Below are 21,172 nucleotides of genomic sequence, written 5' to 3'. Positions count from 1 at the left end.
GCACGTTCTCCTTGGATTTGTGTGCAGAATGCATTTTATCCAAACTGGAAAATAGATCCCAGCTCTGTTCTATTCATCATTCTTACTTCATCAGGCCAGAAGATTCTGTGAAAAGTAGCCTGTGGACCTTGAAGACAGCGCATGTGAACCAGATGAGAGGTGATAGAGAAGTTGAGGGAGAGAAGAAAGAGCATATGGCTGAAACCAGAAAGTATTTCTCCACGTGATCATGGAAGATTGCAGGAGCCACTTGGTACTATCAAACCAGCCCGACTTGGCACTGGTGCCACTATGGGTCTGGGAGCCATGTTGCATATCGTGCATTTTAAGGAGCCAGCTGGCCACACACAGCCATATGCCCCCAAACACAAACCAAGCCCTTTTCTCTGGCAAACAAAACTCAGCTACCCTGCTTCTGGATGGCAGATTGCAGGAGCCACTTGGTACTATCAAACCAGCCCAACTTGGCACTGGTGCCACCTTGGCTCTGGGAACCATCCTGCCTATTGTAGCTTTTCAGGAGCCAGCCGGTCACTCCCAGCCATAGGCCCCCAAACAGAAACCTCGGCCCGTTTCCCTGGCAAACAAAAGTAAGCTGCCCCGCTTCTGGATGGCAGATTGCAGGAGCTACTCAGTACTATCAAATCAGCCCGACTTGGCACAGGTGCCACCTTGGATCTGGGAACCATCCTGTGTATCGTGGATTTTCAGGGGCCAGCCGGCCACTCTCAGCCATATGCCCCCAAACACAAACCACGGACCTTTTCTCTGGCAAACAAAAATCAGGTGCCCCACTTCTGGATGGCAGATTGCAGGAGCCACTTGGGACTATCACACCAGCACAACATGGCACTGCTGCCACCTTGGATCTGGGAACAATCCTGCGTATCGTACATATTCAGGAACCAGCCGAACACTCCCAGCCACAGGCCCCCAAACACAAACAACGGCCCATTTCCCTGGCAAACAAAACTCAGCTGCCCCGCTTCTGGTGTGGCAGTTTGCAGGAGCCACTTGGGACTATCAAAGCAGCCCGACTTGGTAATGGTACCATCTTGGATCTGGGAACCATCCGGCGTATCGTGGATTTTCAGGGGCCAGCCGGTCATTCCCAGCCATATGCTCCCAAACACAAACCTCGGCCCTTTTCTCTGGCAAACAAAACTCAACTGCCCCTCTTCTGGATGGCAAAATGCAGGACGCACTTGGTACTACAAAAAGAGCCCGACTTGGCAGTGGTGCCACCTTGGCTCTGGGAACCATCCTGCGTATCGAGCATTTTAAGGAGCCAGCCGGCAATTCCCAGCCGTATGCCCCAAAAAGAAACCACGGACCTTTTCTCTGGCAAAAAAAACTCAGCTGTCCCGCTTCTGGATGGCAGATTGCAGGAGTCACTTTGAACCATACAACCAGCCTTACTTGGCACTGGTGCCACCTTGGATCTGGGAACCATCCTGCCTATCGTTGATTTTCAGGGGCCAGCCTACCACTCTCGGCCATAGGCCCCCAAACACAAACCACAGCCCTTTTCTCTAGCAAACAAAATTTAGCTGCCCCGCTTCTGGATGGCAAATTGCAGGAGCCACTGGGTACTACAAAAACAGCCCGACTTGGCACTGGTGCCACCTTGCGTCTGGTTACCATGCGGCGTATCGTGCATTTTAAGGAGCCAGGTGGCCACTCCCAGCCATATGCCCCCAAACACAACCCACGGCCCTTTTCTCTGGCAAACAAAACTCAGCTGCCCCGCTTCTGGATGGCAGAGTGCAGGAGACACTTGGTACTATCAAACCAGCCCGACTTGGCACTGGTGCCACCTTTGGTCTGGGAACCATCCTGCGTATTGTGGATTGTCAGGAGACAGCCGACCACTCTCGGCCACAGACCCCAATCAAAAACAAAGGTCCGTTTCCCTGGCAAAAAAAACTCAGCTGCCCCGCTTCTGGATGGGAGATTGCAGGAGGCACTTGACACTGTCAAACGAGCCCCACTTTGTACTGGTGCCACCTTGGGTCTGGGAACCATGCTGCGTATCGTGGATTTTCAGGAGCCAGCCGGCCACTGCCAGCCACAGGCCCCCAAACAAAAACCACAGCCTTTTTCTCTGGCAAACAAAACTCAGCTGCCCCGCTTCTGGATGGCAGATTGCAGGAGCCACTTGGTACTATCAAACCAGCCCGACTTGGCACTGGTGCCACCTTGGGTCTGGGAACCATCCTGCCTATCGTGGATTTTAAGGAGCCAGCCGGCTACTCCCAGCCACAGGCCCCCAACAAAAACCACGGCCCTTTTTTCTCGCAAACAAAACTTAGCTGCCTCACTTCTGGATGGCAGATTGCAGGAGTCACTTGGTGTAATCAAACCAGCCCGACTTGACACTGGTGCCACCTTGGGTCTGGGAACCATCCTGCGTATCGTGGATTCTAAGGAGCCAGCCGGCCACTCCCAGCCACAGGCCCCCAAACAAAATCAACGGCGCTGTTCCCTGGAAAACAAAACACGCCTGCCAACTTTTTGATGGAGTTTGCAGGAGCCACTTGGTACTATCAAACCAGCCCAACTTGGCACTGGTGCCACCATGGGTCTGGTAAACATCCTGCGTATCGTGGATTCTTAGGAGCCAGCCGGCCACTCCTAGCCACAGGCCCCCAAACAAAAACCTAGGCCTATTTCTCTGGCAAACAAAAGTAAGCTGCCCCGCTTCTGGATGGCAGATTGCAGGAGACACTTGGTACTATCAAACCAGCCCAACTTGGCACTGGTGCCACCTTGGATCTGGGAACCATGCTGTGTATCGTGGATTTTCAGGGGCCAGCCGGCCACTCTCAGCCATATGCCCCCAAACAGAAACCTCGGCCCGTTTCTCTGGCAAACAAAACTCAACTGCCCCTCTTCTGGATGGCAAATTGCAAGATGAACTTGATACTAAAACCGCAGGCCGACTTGGTAGTGGTGACACCTTGGGCCTGGGAACCATCATGCGTATCGAGCATTTTAAGGAGCCAGCCGGCCACTCCCAGCAATATGCCCCCAAAAACAATCCACGGAATTTTTCTCTGGCAAACAAAAATCAGCTGCCCCGCTTCTGGATGGCAGATTGCAGGAGCCACTTTGACCCATCAAACCAGCCCGACTTGGCACTGGTGCCACCTTGCATCCTGGAACCATGCTGCCTAGCGTGGATTTTCAGGGGCCAGCCGGCCACTCTCAGCTATATGCCCCCAAACAAAACCCACGGCCCGTTTCCTTGGCAAACAAAAGTAAGCTGCCCCGCTTCTGGATGGCAGATTGCAGGAACCACTTGGTAGTATCAAACCAGCCCGACTTGGCACTGGTGCCACCTTGGGTCTGGGAACCATCCTGCGTATCGTGGATTCTAAGGAGCCAGCCGGCCACTCCCAGCCACAGGCCCCCAAATACAAACAACGGCGCTTTTCCCTGGAAAACAAAACTCGCCTGACAACTTTTTGATGGCAGATTGCAGGAGCAACTTGGTACTATCAAACCAGCCCAACTTGGCACTGGTGCCACCATGGGTCTGGTAACCATCCTGCCTATTGTAGCTTTCCAGGAGCCAGCCGGTCACTCCCAGCCATAGGCCCCCAGTCACAAACCTCGGCCCGTTTCCCTGGCAAACAAAAGTAAGCTGCCCCGCTTCTGGATGGCAGATTGCAGGAGCCACTTGGTACTATCAAACCAGCCCGACTTGGCACTGGTGCCACCTTGGGTCTGGGAACCATGCTGCGTATCGCAGATTCTAAGGCGCCAGTCGGCCACTCCCAGCCACAAGACCCCAAACACAAACAACGGCGCTTTTCTCTGGCAAACAAAACTCAACTGCCCCTCTTCTGGATGGCAAATTGCAGGACGCACTTGGTACTATCAAACCAGCACGACTTGGCACTGGTGCCACCTTGGGTCTGGGAACCATCCTGCGTATTGTGGATTGTCAGGAGCCAGCTGGACACTCTCGGCCACAGACCCCAATCAAAAACAACGGCCCGTTTCACAGGCAAACAAAACTCAGCTGCCCCGCTTCTGGATGGGAGATTGCAGGAGGCACTTGACACTGTGAAACCAGCCCCACTTGGCACTGGTGCCACCTTGGGTCTGGGAACCATGCTGCGTATCATGGATTTTCAGGAGCCAGCCGGCCACTCCCAGCCATAGGCCCCCAAACAAAAACCACAGCCTTTTTCTCTGGCAAACAAAATTCAGCTGCCCCGCTTCTGGATGGCAGATTGCAGGAGCCACTTGGGAATATCACACCAGCACAACATGGCACTGGTGCCACCTTGGATCTGGGAATCATCCTTCCTATCGTGGATTTTCAGGGGCCGGCCGGTCACTCTCAGCCATAGGCCCCAAACACAAACCACGGCCCTTTTCTCTGGAAAACAAAACTCAACTGCCCCTCTTCTGGATGGCAGATTGCAGGAGCCACTGGGTACTATGAAACCAGCCCTACTTGGCACTGGTGCCACCTTGGGTCTGGGAACCATGCTGCGTATCATGGATTTTCAGGAGCCAGCCGTCCACTGCCAGCCACAGGCCCCGAAACACAAACAACAGCCTTTTTCTCTGGCAAACAAAATTCAGCTGCCCCGCTTCTGGATGGCAGATTGCAGGAACCACTTGGTACTAACAAACCAGCCCGACTTGGCACTGGTGCCACCTTGGGTCTGGGAACCATCCTGCGTATCGTGGATTCTAAGGAGCCAGCTGGCCACTCCCAGCCACAGGCCCCAAAACACACACAACGGCGCTTTTCCCTGGAAAACAAAACTCGCCTGCCAACTTTTTGATGGCAGATTGCAGGAGCCACTTGGTACTATCAAACCAGCCCAACTTGGCACTGGTGCCACCATGGGTCTGGTCACCATCCTGCCTATCGTAGCTTTTCAGGAGCCAGCTGGTCACTCCCTGCCATAGGCCCCGAGACACAAATCTCGGCCCGTTTCCCTGGCAAACAAAAGTAAGCTGCCCCGCTTCTGGATGGCAGATTGCAGGAGCCACTTGGTGCTATCAAACCAGCCCGACTTGGCACTGGTACCACCTTGGGTCTGGGAACCATCCTGCCTATCGTGGATTTTAAGGAGCCAGCCGGCTACTCTCAGCCACAGGCCCCCAACAAAAACCACGGCCCTTTTTTCTGGCAAACAAAACTTAGCTGCCTCACTTATGGATGGCAGATTGCAGGAGCCACTTGGTGTAATCAAACCAGCCCGACTTGGCACTGGTGTCACCTTGGGTCTGGGAACCATGCTGCGTATCGTGGATTCTAAGGAGCCAGCCGGCCACTCCCAGCCACAGGCCCCCAAACAAAATCAACGGCGCTGTTCCCTGGAAAACAAAACACGCCTGCCAACTTTTTGATGGAGTTTGCAGGAGCCACTTGGTACTATCAAACCAGCCCAACTTGGCACTGGTGCCACCATGGGTCTGGTAAACATCCTGCGTATCGTGGATTCTTAGGAGCCAGCAGGCCACTCCTAGCCACAGGCCCCCAAACAAAAACCTAGGCCTATTTCTCTGGCAAACAAAAGTAAGCTGCCCCGCTTCTGGATGGCAGATTGCAGGAGACACTTGGGACTATCAAACCAGCCCAACTTGGCACTGGTGCCACCTTGGATCTGGGAACCATGTTGTGTATCGTGGATTTTCAGGGGCCAGCCGGCCACTCTCAGCCATATGTCCCCAATCAGAAACCTCGGCCCGTTTCTCTGGCAAACAAAACTCAACTGCCCCTCTTCTGGATGGCAAATTGCAGGATGAACTTGATACTAAAACCGCAGGCCGACTTGGTAGTGGTGACACCTTGGGCCTGGGAACCATCATGCGTATCGAGCATTTTAAGGAGCCAGCCGGCCACTCCCAGCAATATGCCCCCAAAAACAATCCACGGAATTTTTCTCTGGCAAACAAAAATCAGCTGCCCCGCTTCTGGATGGCAGATTGCAGGAGCCACTTTGCACCATCAAACCAGCCCGACTTGGCACTGGTGCCACCTTGCATCTGGGAACCATGCTGCCTAGCGTGGATTTTCAGGGGCCAGCCGGCCACTCTCAGCTATATGCCCCCAAACAAAACCCACGGCCCGTTTCCCTGGCAAACAAAAGTAAGCTGCCCTGCTTCTGGATGGCAGATTGCAGGAACCACTTGGTAGTATCAAACCAGCCCGACTTGGCACTGGTGCCACCTTGGGTCTGGGAACCATCCTGCGTATCGTGGATTCTAAGGAGCCAGCCGGCCACTCCCAGCCACAGGCCCCCAAATACAAACAACGGCGCTTTTCCCTGGAAAACAAAACTCGCCTGCCAACTTTTTGATGGCAGATTGCAGGAGCAACTTGGTACTATCAAACCAGCCCAACTTGGCACTGGTGCCACCATGGGTCTGGTCACCATCCTGCCTATTGTAGCTTTCCAGGAGCCAGCCGGTCACTCCCAGCCATTTGCCCCCAAACACAAACCTCGGCCCGTTTCCCTGGCAAACAAAAGTAAGCTGCCCCGCTTCTGGATGGCAGATTGCAGGAGCCACTTGGTACTATCAAACCAGCCCAACTTGGAACTAGTGCCACCTTGGGTCTGGGAACCATCCTGCATATTGTGGATTGTCAGGAGCCAGCTGAACATTCTCGGCCACAGACCCCAATCAAAAACAACGGCCCGTTTCACAGGCAAACAAAACTCAGCTGCCCCGCTTCTGGATGGGAGATTGCAGGAGGCACTTGACACTGTGAAACCAGCCCCACTTGGCACTGGTGCCACCTTGGGTCTGGGAACCATGCTGCGTATCATGGATTTTCAGGAGCCAGCCGGCCACTCCCAGCCATAGGCCCCCAAACAAAAACCACAGCCTTTTTCTCTGGCAAACAAAATTCAGCTGCCCCGCGTCAGGATGGCAGATTGCAGGAGCCACTTGGGACTATCACACCAGCACAACATGGCACTGGTGCCACCTTGGATATGGGAACCATCCTTCCTATCGTGGATTTTCAGGGGCCAGCCGGTCACTCTCAGCCATAGGCCCCAAACACAAACCACGGCCCTTTTCTCTGGAAAACAAAACTCAACTGCCCCTCTTCTGGATGGCAGATTGCAGGAGCCACTGGGTACTATGAAACTAGTCCTACTTGGCACTGGTGCCACCTTGGGTCTGGGAACCATGCTGCGTATCATGGATTTTCAGGAGCCAGCCGTCCACTGCCAGCCACAGGCCCCGAAACACAAACAACAGCCTTTTTCTCTGGCAAACAAAATTCAGCTGCCCCGCTTCTGGATGGCAGATTGCAGGAACCACTTGGTACTAACAAACCAGCCCGACTTGGCACTGGTGCCACCTTGGGTCTGGGAACCATCCTGCGTATCGTGGATTCTAAGGAGCCAGCTGGCCACTCCCAGCCACAGGCCCCAAAATACACCCAACGGCGCTTTTCCCTGGAAAACAAAACTCGCCTGCCAACTTTTTGATGGCAGATTGCAGGAGCCACTTGGTACTATCAAACCAGCCCAACTTGGCACTGGTGCCACCATGGGTCTGGTCACCATCCTGCCTATCGTAGCTTTTCAGGAGCCAGCCGGTCACTCCCAGCCATAGGCCCCCAGAAAAAAACCTCGGTCCGTTTCCCTGGAAAACAAAAGTAAGCTGCCCCGCTTCTGGATGGCAGATTGCAGGAGCCACTTGGTGCTATCAAACCAGCCCGACTTGGCACTGGTGCCATCTTGGGTCTGGGAACCATCCTGCGTATCCTGTGTTCTAAGGAGCCAGCCGGCCACTCCCAGCCACAGTCCCCCAAACACAAACAACGGCGCTTTTCCCTGGAAAACAAAACCTACCTGCCAAATTTTTGATGGCAGATTGCAGGAGCAACTTGGTACTATCAAACCAGCCCAACTTGGCACTGGTGCCACCATGGGTCTGGTCACCATCCTGCCTATCGTAGCTTTTCAGGAGCCAGCCGGTCACTCCCAGCCATAGGTCCCCAGACAAATACCTCGGCCCGTTTCCATGGCAAACAAAAGTAAGCTGGCCCGCTTCTGGATGGCAGATTGCAGGAGCCACTTGGTGCTATCAAACCAGCCCGACTTGGCACTGGTACCACCTTGGGTCTGGGAACCATCCTGCCTATCGTGGATTTTAAGGAGCCAGCCGGCTACTCCCAGCCACAGGCCCCCAACAAAAACCACGGCCCTTTTTTCTGGCAAACAAAACTTAGCTGCCTCACTTATGGATGGCAGATTGCAGGAGCCACTTGGTGTAATCAAACCAGCCCGACTTGGCACTGGTGTCACCTTGGGTCTGGGAACCATCCTGCGTATCGTGGATTCTAAGGAGCCAGCCGGCCACTCCCAGCCACAGGCCCCCAAACAAAATCAACGGCGCTGTTCCCTGGAAAACAAAACACGCCTGCCAACTTTTTGATGGAGTTTGCAGGAGCCACTTGGTACTATCAAACCAGCCCAACTTGGCACTGGTGCCACCATGGGTCTGGTAAACATCCTGCGTATCGTGGATTCTTAGGAGCCAGCAGGCCACTCCTAGCCACAGGCCCCCAAACAAAAACCTAGGCCTATTTCTCTGGCAAACAAAAGTAAGCTGCCCCGCTTCTGGATGGCAGATTGCAGGAGACACTTGGGACTATCAAACCAGCCCAACTTGGCACTGGTGCCACCTTGGATCTGGGAACCATGTTGTGTATCGTGGATTTTCAGGGGCCAGCCGGCCACTCTCAGCCATATGTCCCCAAACAGAAACCTCGGCCCGTTTCTCTGGCAAACAAAACTCAACTGCCCCTCTTCTGGATGGCAAATTGCAGGGTGAACTTGATACTAAAACCGCAGGCCGACTTGGTAGTGGTGACACCTTGGGCCTGGGAACCATCATGCGTATCGAGCATTTTAAGGAGCCAGCCGGCCACTCCCAGCAATATGCCCCCAAAAACAATCCACGGAATTTTTCTCTGGCAAACAAAAATCAGCTGCCCCGCTTCTGGATGGCAGATTGCAGGAGCCACTTTGCACCATCAAACCAGCCCGACTTGGCACTGGTGCCACCTTGCATCTGGGAACCATGCTGCCTAGCGTGGATTTTCAGGGGCCAGCCGGCCACTCTCAGCTATATGCCCCCAAACAAAACCCACGGCCCGTTTCCCTGGCAAACAAAAGTAAGCTGCCCTGCTTCTGGATGGCAGATTGCAGGAACCACTTGGTAGTATCAAACCAGCCCGACTTGGCACTGGTGCCACCTTGGGTCTGGGAACCATCCTGCGTATCGTGGATTCTAAGGAGCCAGCCGGCCACTCCCAGCCACAGGCCCCCAAATACAAACAACGGCGCTTTTCCCTGGAAAACAAAACTCGCCTGCCAACTTTTTGATGGCAGATTGCAGGAGCAACTTGGTACTATCAAACCAGCCCAACTTGGCACTGGTGCCACCATGGGTCTGGTCACCATCCTGCCTATTGTAGCTTTCCAGGAGCCAGCCGGTCACTCCCAGCCATTTGCCCCCAAACACAAACCTCGGCCCGTTTCCCTGGCAAACAAAAGTAAGCTGCCCCGCTTCTGGATGGCAGATTGCAGGAGCCACTTGGTACTATCAAACCAGCCCAACTTGGAACTAGTGCCACCTTGGGTCTGGGAACCATCCTGCATATTGTGGATTGTCAGGAGCCAGCTGAACATTCTCGGCCACAGACCCCAATCAAAAACAACGGCCCGTTTCACAGGCAAACAAAACTCAGCTGCCCCGCTTCTGGATGGGAGATTGCAGGAGGCACTTGACACTGTGAAACCAGCCCCACTTGGCACTGGTGCCACCTTGGGTCTGGGAACCATGCTGCGTATCATGGATTTTCAGGAGCCAGCCGGCCACTCCCAGCCATAGGCCCCCAAACAAAAACCACAGCCTTTTTCTCTGGCAAACAAAATTCAGCTGCCCCACTTCTGGATGGCAGATTGCAGGAGCCACTTGGGACTATCACACCAGCACAACATGGCACTGGTGCCACCTTGGATATGGGAACCATCCTTCCTATCGTGGATTTTCAGGGGCCAGCCGGTCACTCTCAGCCATAGGCCCCAAACACAAACCACGGCCCTTTTCTCTGGAAAACAAAACTCAACTGCCCCTCTTCTGGATGGCAGATTGCAGGAGCCACTGGGTACTATGAAACTAGTCCTACTTGGCACTGGTGCCACCTTGGGTCTGGGAACCATGCTGCGTATCATGGATTTTCAGGAGCCAGCCGTCCACTGCCAGCCACAGGCCCCGAAACACAAACAACAGCCTTTTTCTCTGGCAAACAAAATTCAGCTGCCCCGCTTCTGGATGGCAGATTGCAGGAACCACTTGGTACTAACAAACCAGCCCGACTTGGCACTGGTGCCACCTTGGGTCTGGGAACCATCCTGCGTATCGTGGATTCTAAGGAGCCAGCTGGCCACTCCCAGCCACAGGCCCCAAAATACACACAACGGCGCTTTTCCCTGGAAAACAAAACTCGCCTGCCAACTTTTTGATGGCAGATTGCAGGAGCCACTTGGTACTATCAAACCAGCCCAACTTGGCACTGGTGCCACCATGGGTCTGGTCACCATCCTGCCTATCGTAGCTTTTCAGGAGCCAGCCGGTCACTCCCAGCCATAGGCCCCCAGAAAAAAACCTCGGTCCGTTTCCCTGGAAAACAAAAGTAAGCTGCCCCGCTTCTGGATGGCAGATTGCAGGAGCCACTTGGTGCTATCAAACCAGCCCGACTTGGCACTGGTGCCATCTTGGGTCTGGGAACCATCCTGCGTATCCTGTGTTCTAAGGAGCCAGCCGGCCACTCCCAGCCACAGTCCCCCAAACACAAACAACGGCGCTTTTCCCTGGAAAACAAAACTGACCTGCCAAATTTTTGATGGCAGATTGCAGGAGCAACTTGGTACTATCAAACCAGCCCAACTTGGCACTGGTGCCACCATGGGTCTGGTCACCATCCTGCCTATCGTAGCTTTTCAGGAGCCAGCCGGTCACTCCCAGCCATAGGTCCCCAGACAAATACCTCGGCCCGTTTCCATGGCAAACAAAAGTAAGCTGGCCCGCTTCTGGATGGCAGATTGCAGGAGCCACTTGGTGCTATCAAACCAGCCCGACTTGGCACTGGTACCACCTTGGGTCTGGGAACCATCCTGCCTATCGTGGATTTTAAGGAGCCAGCCGGCTACTCCCAGCCACAGGCCCCCAACAAAAACCACGGCCCTTTTTTCTGGCAAACAAAACTTAGCTGCCTCACTTATGGATGGCAGATTGCAGGAGCCACTTGGTGTAATCAAACCAGCCCGACTTGGCACTGGTGTCACCTTGGGTCTGGGAACCATCCTGCGTATCGTGGATTCTAAGGAGCCAGCCGGCCACTCCCAGCCACAGGCCCCCAAACAAAATCAACGGCGCTGTTCCCTGGAAAACAAAACACGCCTGCCAACTTTTTGATGGAGTTTGCAGGAGCCACTTGGTACTATCAAACCAGCCCAACTTGGCACTGGTGCCACCATGGGTCTGGTAAACATCCTGCGTATCGTGGATTCTTAGGAGCCAGCAGGCCACTCCTAGCCACAGGCCCCCAAACAAAAACCTAGGCCTATTTCTCTGGCAAACAAAAGTAAGCTGCCCCGCTTCTGGATGGCAGATTGCAGGAGACACTTGGGACTATCAAACCAGCCCAACTTGGCACTGGTGCCACCTTGGATCTGGGAACCATGTTGTGTATCGTGGATTTTCAGGGGCCAGCCGGCCACTCTCAGCCATATGTCCCCAAACAGAAACCTCGGCCCGTTTCTCTGGCAAACAAAACTCAACTGCCCCTCTTCTGGATGGCAAATTGCAGGGTGAACTTGATACTAAAACCGCAGGCCGACTTGGTAGTGGTGACACCTTGGGCCTGGGAACCATCATGCGTATCGAGCATTTTAAGGAGCCAGCCGGCCACTCCCAGCAATATGCCCCCAAAAACAATCCACGGAATTTTTCTCTGGCAAACAAAAATCAGCTGCCCCGCTTCTGGATGGCAGATTGCAGGAGCCACTTTGCACCATCAAACCAGCCCGACTTGGCACTGGTGCCACCTTGCATCTGGGAACCATGCTGCCTAGCGTGGATTTTCAGGGGCCAGCCGGCCACTCTCAGCTATATGCCCCCAAACAAAACCCACGGCCCGTTTCCCTGGCAAACAAAAGTAAGCTGCCCTGCTTCTGGATGGCAGATTGCAGGAACCACTTGGTAGTATCAAACCAGCCCGACTTGGCACTGGTGCCACCTTGGGTCTGGGAACCATCCTGCGTATCGTGGATTCTAAGGAGCCAGCCGGCCACTCCCAGCCACAGGCCCCCAAACACAAACAACGGCGCTTTTCCCTGGAAAACAAAACTCGCCTGCCAACTTTTTGATGGCAGATTGCAGGAGCAACTTGGTACTATCAAACCAGCCCAACTTGGCACTGGTGCCACCATGGGTCTGGTCACCATCCTGCCTATTGTAGCTTTCCAGGAGCCAGCCGGTCACTCCCAGCCATTTGCCCCCAAACACAAACCTCGGCCCATTTCCCTGGCAAACAAAAGTAAGCTGCCCCGCTTCTGGATGGCAGATTGCAGGAGCCACTTGGTACTATCAAACCAGCCCAACTTGGAACTGGTGCCACCTTGGGTCTGGGAACCATGCTGCGTATCGCAGATTCTAAGGCGCCAGTCGGCCACTCCCAGCCACAAGCCCCCAAACACAAACAACGGCGCTATTCTCTGGCAAACAAAACTCCACTGCCCCTCTTCTGGATGGCAAATTGCAGGACGCACTTGGTACTATAAAAACAGCCCGACTTGGCACTGGTGCCACCTTGGGTCTGGGAACCATCCTGCGTATCGATCTTTTTAATGAGACAGCCGGCCACTCCCAGCCATATGCCCCCAAACACAACCCACGGCCCTTTTCTCTGGCAAACAAAACTCAGCTGCACCGCTTCTGGATGGCAGATTGCAGGAGCCACTTGGTACTATCAAACCAGCAAGACTTGGCACTGGTGCCACCTTGGGTCTGGGAACCATCCTGCATATTGTGGATTGTCAGGAGCCAGCTGAACATTCTCGGCCACAGACCCCAATCAAAAACAACGGCCCGTTTCACAGGCAAACAAAACTCAGCTGCCCCGCTTCTGGATGGGAGATTGCAGGAGGCACTTGACACTGTGAAACCAGCCCCACTTGGCACTGGTGCCACCTTGGGTCTGGGAACCATGCTGCGTATCATGGATTTTCAGGAGCCAGCCGGCCACTCCCAGCCATAGGCCCCCAAACAAAAACCACAGCCTTTTTCTCTGGCAAACAAAATTCAGCTGCCCCACTTCTGGATGGCAGATTGCAGGAGCCACTTGGGACTATCACACCAGCACAACATGGCACTGCTGCCACCTTGGATCTGGGAACCATCCTTCCTATCGTGGATTTTCAGGGGCCAGCCGGTCACTCTCAGCCATAGGCCCCAAACACAAACCACGGCCCTTTTCTCTGGAAAACAAAACTCAACTGCCCCTCTTCTGGATGGCAGATTGCAGGAGCCACTGGGTACTATGAAACTAGCCCTACTTGGCACTGGTGCCACCTTGGGTCTGGGAACCATGCTGCGTATCATGGATTTTAAGGAGCCAGCCGTCCACTGCCAGCCACAGGCCCCGAAACACAAACAACAGCCTTTTTCTCTGGCAAACAAAATTCAGCTGCCCCGCTTCTGGATGGCAGATTGCAGGAACCACTTGGTACTAACAAACCAGCCCGACTTGGCACTGGTGCCACCTTGGGTCTGGGAACCATCCTGCGTATCGTGGATTCTAAGGAGCCAGCTGGCCACTCCCAGCCACAGGCCCCAAAATACACACAACGGCGCTTTTCCCTGGAAAACAAAACTCGCCTGCCAACTTTTTGATGGCAGATTGCAGGAGCCACTTGGTACTATCAAACCAGCCCAACTTGGCACTGGTGCCACCATGGGTCTGGTCACCATCCTGCCTATCGTAGCTTTTCATGAGCCAGGCGGTCACTCCCAGCCATAGGCCCCCAGAAAAAAACCTCGGTCCGTTTCCCTGGAAAACAAAAGTAAGCTGCCCCGCTTCTGGATGGCAGATTGCAGGAGCCACTTGGTGCTATCAAACCAGCCCGACTTGGCACTGGTGCCACCTCTGGTCTGGGAACCATCCTGCGTATCCTGTGTTCTAAGGAGCCAGCCGGCCACTCCCAGCCACAGTCCCCCAAACACAAACAACGGCGCTTTTCCCTGGAAAACAAAACTGACCTGCCAACTTTTTGATGGCAGATTGCAGGAGCAACTTGGTACTATCAAACCAGCCCAACTTGGCACTGGTGCCACCATGGGTCTGGTCACCATCCTGCCTATCGTAGCTTTTCAGGAGCCAGCCGGTCACTCCCAGCCATAGGTCCCCAGACAAATACCTCGGCCCGTTTCCCTGGCAAACAAAAGTAAGCTGCCCCGCTTCTGGATGGCAGATTGCAGGAGCCACTTGGTACTATCAAACCAGCCCAACTTGACACTGGTGCCACCTTGGCTCTGGGAACCATGCTGCGTAACCCGGATTCTAAGACGTCAGGCAGCCACTGCCAGCCACAGGCCTCCAAACAAAATCAACGGCGCTTTTCCCTGAAAAACAAAACTCGCCTGACAACTTTTAGATGGCAGATTGCAGGAGCCAGTTGGTACCATCAAACCAGCCCAACTTGGCACTGGTGCCACCTTGGGTCTGGGAACCATCCTGCCTATTGTTGCTTTTCAGGAGCCAGCCGGTCACTTCTAGCCCTAGGCCCCCAGTCATAAACCTCGGCCCGTTTCCCTGGCACACAAATGTAAGCTACCCCGCTTCAGGATGGCAGATTGCAGGAGCCACTTTTCACCATCAAACCAGCCCGACGTGGCACTGGTGCCACCTTGGGTCTGGGAACCATCCTGCGTATCGTGTGTTCTAAGGAGCCAGCCGGCCACTCCCAGCCACAGTCCCCCAAACACAAACAACGGCCCTTTTCCCTGGAAAACAAAACTGGCCTGCCAACTATTTGATGGCAGATTGCAGGAGCCACTTGGTACTATCAAACCAGCCCAACTTGGCACTGGTGCCACCATGGGTCTGGTCACCATCCTGCCTATCGTAGCTTTTCAGGAGCCAGGCGGTCACTCCCAGCCATAGGCCCCCAGACACAAACCTCGGCCCGTTTCCCTGGCAAACAAAAGTAAGCTGCCCCGCTTCTGCATGGCAGATTGCAGGTGCTCTTTAGTACTATCAAACCAGCCCGACTTGGCACTGGTGCCACCTCTGGTCTGGGAACCATCCTGCCTATCGTGGATTTTCAGGCGCCAGACGGCCACTATCAGCCATATGCCCCCAAAAACAAACCACGGCCCTTTTCTCTGGTAAACAAAACTCACCTGCCCCTCTTCTGGATGGCAAATTTTAGGACGCACTTTGTACTACGAAAACCGCCCGACTTGGCACTGGTGCCACCTTGGGTCAGGGAACCATCCTGCCTATCGTAGCTTTTCAGGAGCCAGCCGGTCACTCCCAGCCATAGGTCCCCAGACAAATACCTCGGCCCGTTTCCCTGGCAAACAAAAGTAAGCTGCCCCGCTTCTGGATGGCAGATTGCAGGAGCCACTTAGTACTATCAAACCAGCCCAACTTTACACTGGTGCCACCTTGGCTCTGGGAACCATGCTGCGTAACCCGGATTCTAAGACGACAGGCAGCCACTGCCAGCCACAGGCCTCCAAACAAAATCAACGGCGCTTTTCCCTGGAAAACAAAACTCGCCTGACAACTTTTAGATGGCAGATTGCAGGAGCCAGTTGGTACCATCAAACCAGCCCAACTTGGCACTGGTGCCACCTTGGGTCTGGGAATCATCCTGCCTATTGTTGCTTTTCAGGAGCCAGCCGGTCACTTCTAGCCCTAGGCCCCCAGTCATAAACCTCGGCCCGTTTCCCTGGCACACAAATGTAAGCTACCCCGCATCAGGATGGCAGATTGCAGGAGCCACTTTTCAGCATCAAACCAGCCCGACGTGGCACTGGTGCCACCTTGGGTCTGGGAACCATCCTGCGTATCGTGTGTTCTAAGGAGCCAGCCGGCCACTCCCACCCACAGTCCCCCAAACACAAACAACGGCGCTTTTCCCTGGAAAACAAAACTGGCCTGCCAACTTTTTGATGGCAGATTGCAGGAGCCACTTGGTACTATCAAACCAGCCCAACTTGGCACTGGTGCCACCATGGGTCTGGGAACCATCCTGCCTATCGTAGCTTTTCAGGAGCCAGGCGGTCACTCCCAGCCATAGGCCCCCAGACACAAACCTCGGCCCGTTTCCCTGGCAAACAAAAGTAAGCTGCCCCGCTTCTGCATGGCAGATTGCAGGTGCTATTTAGTACTATCAAACCAGCCCGACTTGGCACTGGTGCCACCTCTGGTCTGGGAACCATCCTGCCTATCGTGGATTTTCAGGGGCCAGACGGCCACTATCAGCCATATGCCCCCAAAAACAAACCACGGCCCTTTTCTCTGGTAAACAAAACTCAACTGCCCCTCTTCTGGATGGCAAATTTTAGGACGCACTTTGTACTACGAAAACCGCCCGACTTGGCACTGGTGCCACCTTGGGTCAGGGAACCATCCTGCCTATCGTAGCTTTTCAGGAGCCAGCCGGTCACTCCCAGCCATAGGTCCCCAGACAAATACCTCGGCCCGTTTCCCTGGCAAACAAAAGTAAGCTGCCCCGCTTCTGGATGGCAGATTGCAGGAGCCACTTGGTACTATCAAACCAGCCCAACTTGACACTGGTGCCACCTTGGCTCTGGGAACCATGCTGCGTAACCCGGATTCTAAGACGACAGGCAGCCACTGCCAGCCACAGGCCTCCAAACAAAATCAACGGCGCTTTTCCCAGGAAAACAAAACTCGCCTGACAACTTTTAGATGGCAGATTGCAGGAGCCAGTTGGTACCATCAAACCAGCCCAACTTGGCACTGGTGCCACCTTGGGTCTGGGAACCATCCTGCCTATTGTTGCTATTCAGGAGCCAGCCGGTCACTTCTAGCCCTAGGCCCCCAGTCATAAACCTCGGCCCGTTTCCCTGGCACACAAATGTAAGCTACCCCGCTTCAGGATGGCAGATTGCAGGAGCTACTTTTCACCATCAAACCAGCCCGACGTGGCACTGGTGCCACCTTGGGTCTGGGAACCATCCTGCGTATCGTGTGTTCTAAGGAGCCAGCCGGCCACTCCCACCCACAGTCCCCCAAACACAAACAACGGCGCTTTTCCCTGGAAAACAAAACTGGCCTGCCAACTTTTTGATGGCAGATTGCAGGAGCCACTTGGTACTATCAAACCAGCCCAACTTGGCACTGGTGCCACCATGGGTCTGGTAACCATCCTGCCTATCGTAGCTTTTCAGGAGCCAGGCGGTCACTCCCAGCCATAGGCCCCCAGACACAAACCTCGGCCCGTTTCCCTGGCAAACAAAAGTAAGCTGCCCCGCTTCTGCATGGCAGATTGCAGGTGCTATTTAGTACTATCAAACCAGCCCGACTTGGCACTGGTGCCACCTCTGGTCTGGGAACCATCCTGCCTATCGTGGATTTTCAGGGGCCAGACGGCCACTATCAGCCATATGCCCCCAAAAACAAACCACGGCCCTTTTCTCTGGTAAACAAAACTCAACTGCCTCTCTTCTGGATGGCAAATTTTAGGACGCACTTTGTACTACGAATACCGCCCGACTTGGCACTGGTGCCACCTTGGGTCAGGGAACCATCCTGCCTATCGTAGCTTTTTAAGGAGCCAGCAGGCCACGCCCAGCCATATAGCCCCAAAAACAAACCACGGACCATTTCTCTTGGAAACAAAAATCCGCTGCCCCGCGTCAGGATGGCAGATTGCAGGAGCCACGTTGCACCATCAAACCACCCCGACTTGGCACTGGTGCCATCTTGGATCTGGGAACCATCCTGCCTATCGTAGCTTTTCAGGAGCCAGCCGGTTACTCCCAACCATAGGCCCCCAGACAGAAAGCTCTGCCCGTTTCCCTGGCAAACAAAAGTAAGCAGCCCCGCTTCTGGATGGCAGATTGCAGGAGCCACTTGGTACTATCAAACCAGCCCAACTTGGCACTGGTGCCACCATGGGTCTGGTCACCATCCTGCCTATCGTAGCTTTTCAGGAGCCAGGCGGTCACTCCCAGCCATAGGCCCCCAGACAAATACCTCGGCCCGTTTCCCTGGCAAACAAATGTAAGCTGCCCCGCTTCTGGATGGCAGATTGCAGGAGCCACATGGTACTATCAAACCAGGCCAACATGGCACTGGTGCCACCTTGGCTCTGGGAACCATCCTGCCTATCGTGGATTTTCAGGCGCCAGCCGGCCACTCTCAGCCATATGCCCCCAAACACAAACCACGGCCCTTTTCTCTGGTAAACAAAACTCAACTGCCCCTCTTCTGGATGGCAAATTGCAGGACGCACTTGGTACTACGAAAACAGCCCGACTTGGCAGTGATGCCACCTTGGGTCAGGGAACCATCCTGCGTATCGATGTTTTTAAGGAGTCAGCCGGCAACGTCCAGCCATATACCCCCAAAAAAAACCCACGGAACTTTTCTCCAGCAAGCAAAAATCCGCTGCCCCGCGTCTGGATGGCAGATTGCAGGAGCTATTTAGTATTATCAAACCAGCCCGACTTGGCACTGGTGCCACCATGGGTCTGGTCACCATCCTGCCTATCGTAGCTTTTCAGGAGCCAGCCGGTCACTCTCAGCCATAGGCCCCAAACACAAACCACGGCCCTTTTCTCTGGAAAACAAAACTCAACTGCCCCTCTTCTGGATGGCAGATTGCAGGAGCCACTGGGTACTATGAAACCAGCCCTACTTGGCACTGGTGCCACCTTGGGTCTGGGAACCATGCTGCGTATCATGGATTTTCAGGAGCCAGCCGTCCACTGCCAGCCACAGGCCCCGAAACACAAACAACAGCCTTTTTCTCTGGCAAACAAAATTCAGCTGCCCCGCTTCTGGATGGCAGTTTGCAGGAACCACTTGGTACTAACAAACCAGCCCGACTTGGCACTGGTGCCACCTTGGGTCTGGGAACCATCCTGCGTATCGTGGATTCTAAGGAGCCAGCTGGCCACTCCCAGCCACAGGCCCCAAAACACACACAACGGCGCTTTTCCCTGGAAAACAAAACTCGCCTGCCAACTTTTTGATGGCAGATTGCAGGAGCCACTTGGTACTATCAAACCAGCCCAACTTGGCACTGGTGCCACCATGGGTCTGGTCACCATCCTGCCTATCGTAGCTTTTCAGGAGCCAGCCGCTCACTCCCAGCCATAGGCCCCCAGACACAAACCTCGGCCTGTTTCCCTGGCACACAAAAGTAAGCTACCGCACTTCTGGATGGCAGATTGCAGGAGCCACTTTGCACCATCAAACCAGCCCAACTTGGCACTGGTGCCACCTTGGCTCTGGGAACCATGCTGTGTAACCCGGATTCTAAGAAGACAGGCAGCCACTGCCAGCCACAGGCCTCCAAACAAAATCAACGGCGCTTTTCCCTGGAAAACAAAACTCGCCTGACAACTTTTAGATGGCAGATTGCAGGAGCCAGTTGGTACCATCAAACCAGCCCAACTTGGCAGTGGTGCCACCTTGGGTCTGGGAATCATCCTGCCTATTGTTGCTTTTCAGGAGCCAGCCGGTCACTCCTAGCCCTAGGCCCCCAGTCATAAACCTCGGCCCGTTTCCCTGGCACACAAAAGTAAGCTACCCCGCTTCAGGATGGCAGATTGCAGGAGCCACTTTTCACCATCAAACCAGCCCGACGTGGCACTGGTGCCACCTTGGGTCTGGGAACCATCCTGCGTATCGTGTGTTCTAAGGAGCCAGCCGGCCACTCCCACCAACAGTCCCCCAAACACAAACAACGGCGCTTTTCCCTGGAAAACAAAACTCGCCTGACAACTTTTTGATGGCAGATTGCAGGAGCCACTTGGTACTATCAAACCAGCCCAACTTGGCACTGGTGCCACCATGGGTCTGGTAACCATCCTGCCTATCGTAGCTTTTCAGGAGCCAGCCGGTCACTCCCAGCCATAGGCCCCCAGACACAAACCTCGGCCCGTTTCCCTGGCAAACAAAAGTAAGCTGCCCCGCTTCTGGATGGCAGATTGCAGGTGCTATTTAGTACTATCAAACCAGCCCGACTTGGCACTGGTGCCACCTCTGGTCTGGGAACCATCCTGCCTATCGTGGATTTTCAGGCGCCAGACGGCCACTATCAGCCATATGCCCCCAAAAACAAACCACGGCCCTTTTCTCTGGTAAACAAAACTCAACTGCCCCTCTTCTGGATGGCAAATTTTAGGACGCACTTTGTACTACGAAAACCGCCCGACTTGGCACTGGTGCCACCTTGGGTCAGGGAACCATCCTGCCTATCGTAGCTTTTTAAGGAGCCAGCAGGCCACGCCCAGCCATATAGCCCCAAAAACAAACCACGGACCATTTCTCTTGGAAACAAAAATCCGCTGCCCCGCGTCAGGATGGCAGATTGCAGGAGCCACGTTGCACCATCAAACCACCCCGACTTGGCACTGGTGCCATCTTGGATCTGGGAACCATCCTGCCTATCGTAGCTTTTCAGGAGCCAGCCGGTTACTCCCAACCATAGGCCCCCAGACAGAAAGCTCTGCCCGTTTCCCTGGCAAACAAAAGTAAGCTACCCCGCTTCTGGATGGCAGATTGCAGGAGCCACTTGGTACTATCAAACCAGCCCAACTTGACACTGGTGCCACTTTGGGTCTGGGAACCATGCTGCGTAACGTAGATTCTAAGGCGCCAGGGGGCCACTCCCAGCCACAGGCCCCCAAATACAAACAACGGCGCTTTTCCCTGGAAAACAAAACTCGCCTGCCAGCTTTTTGATGGGAGATTGCAGGAGCCACTTGGTACTATCAAATCATCCCAACTTGGCACTGGTGCCACTATGGGTCTGGGAACCATCCTGCCAATTGTACCATTTCAGGAGCCAGCCGGTCACTCCCAGCCATAGGCCCCCATCACAAACCTCGGACCGTTTCCCTGGCAAAC

Source organism: Melospiza melodia, chromosome 6, assembly GCF_035770615.1.
Source record: "Melospiza melodia melodia isolate bMelMel2 chromosome 6, bMelMel2.pri, whole genome shotgun sequence".
NCBI classification, from domain to species: Eukaryota; Metazoa; Chordata; class Aves; order Passeriformes; family Passerellidae; genus Melospiza; species Melospiza melodia.
This window is presented reverse-complemented; position numbering follows the sequence as displayed.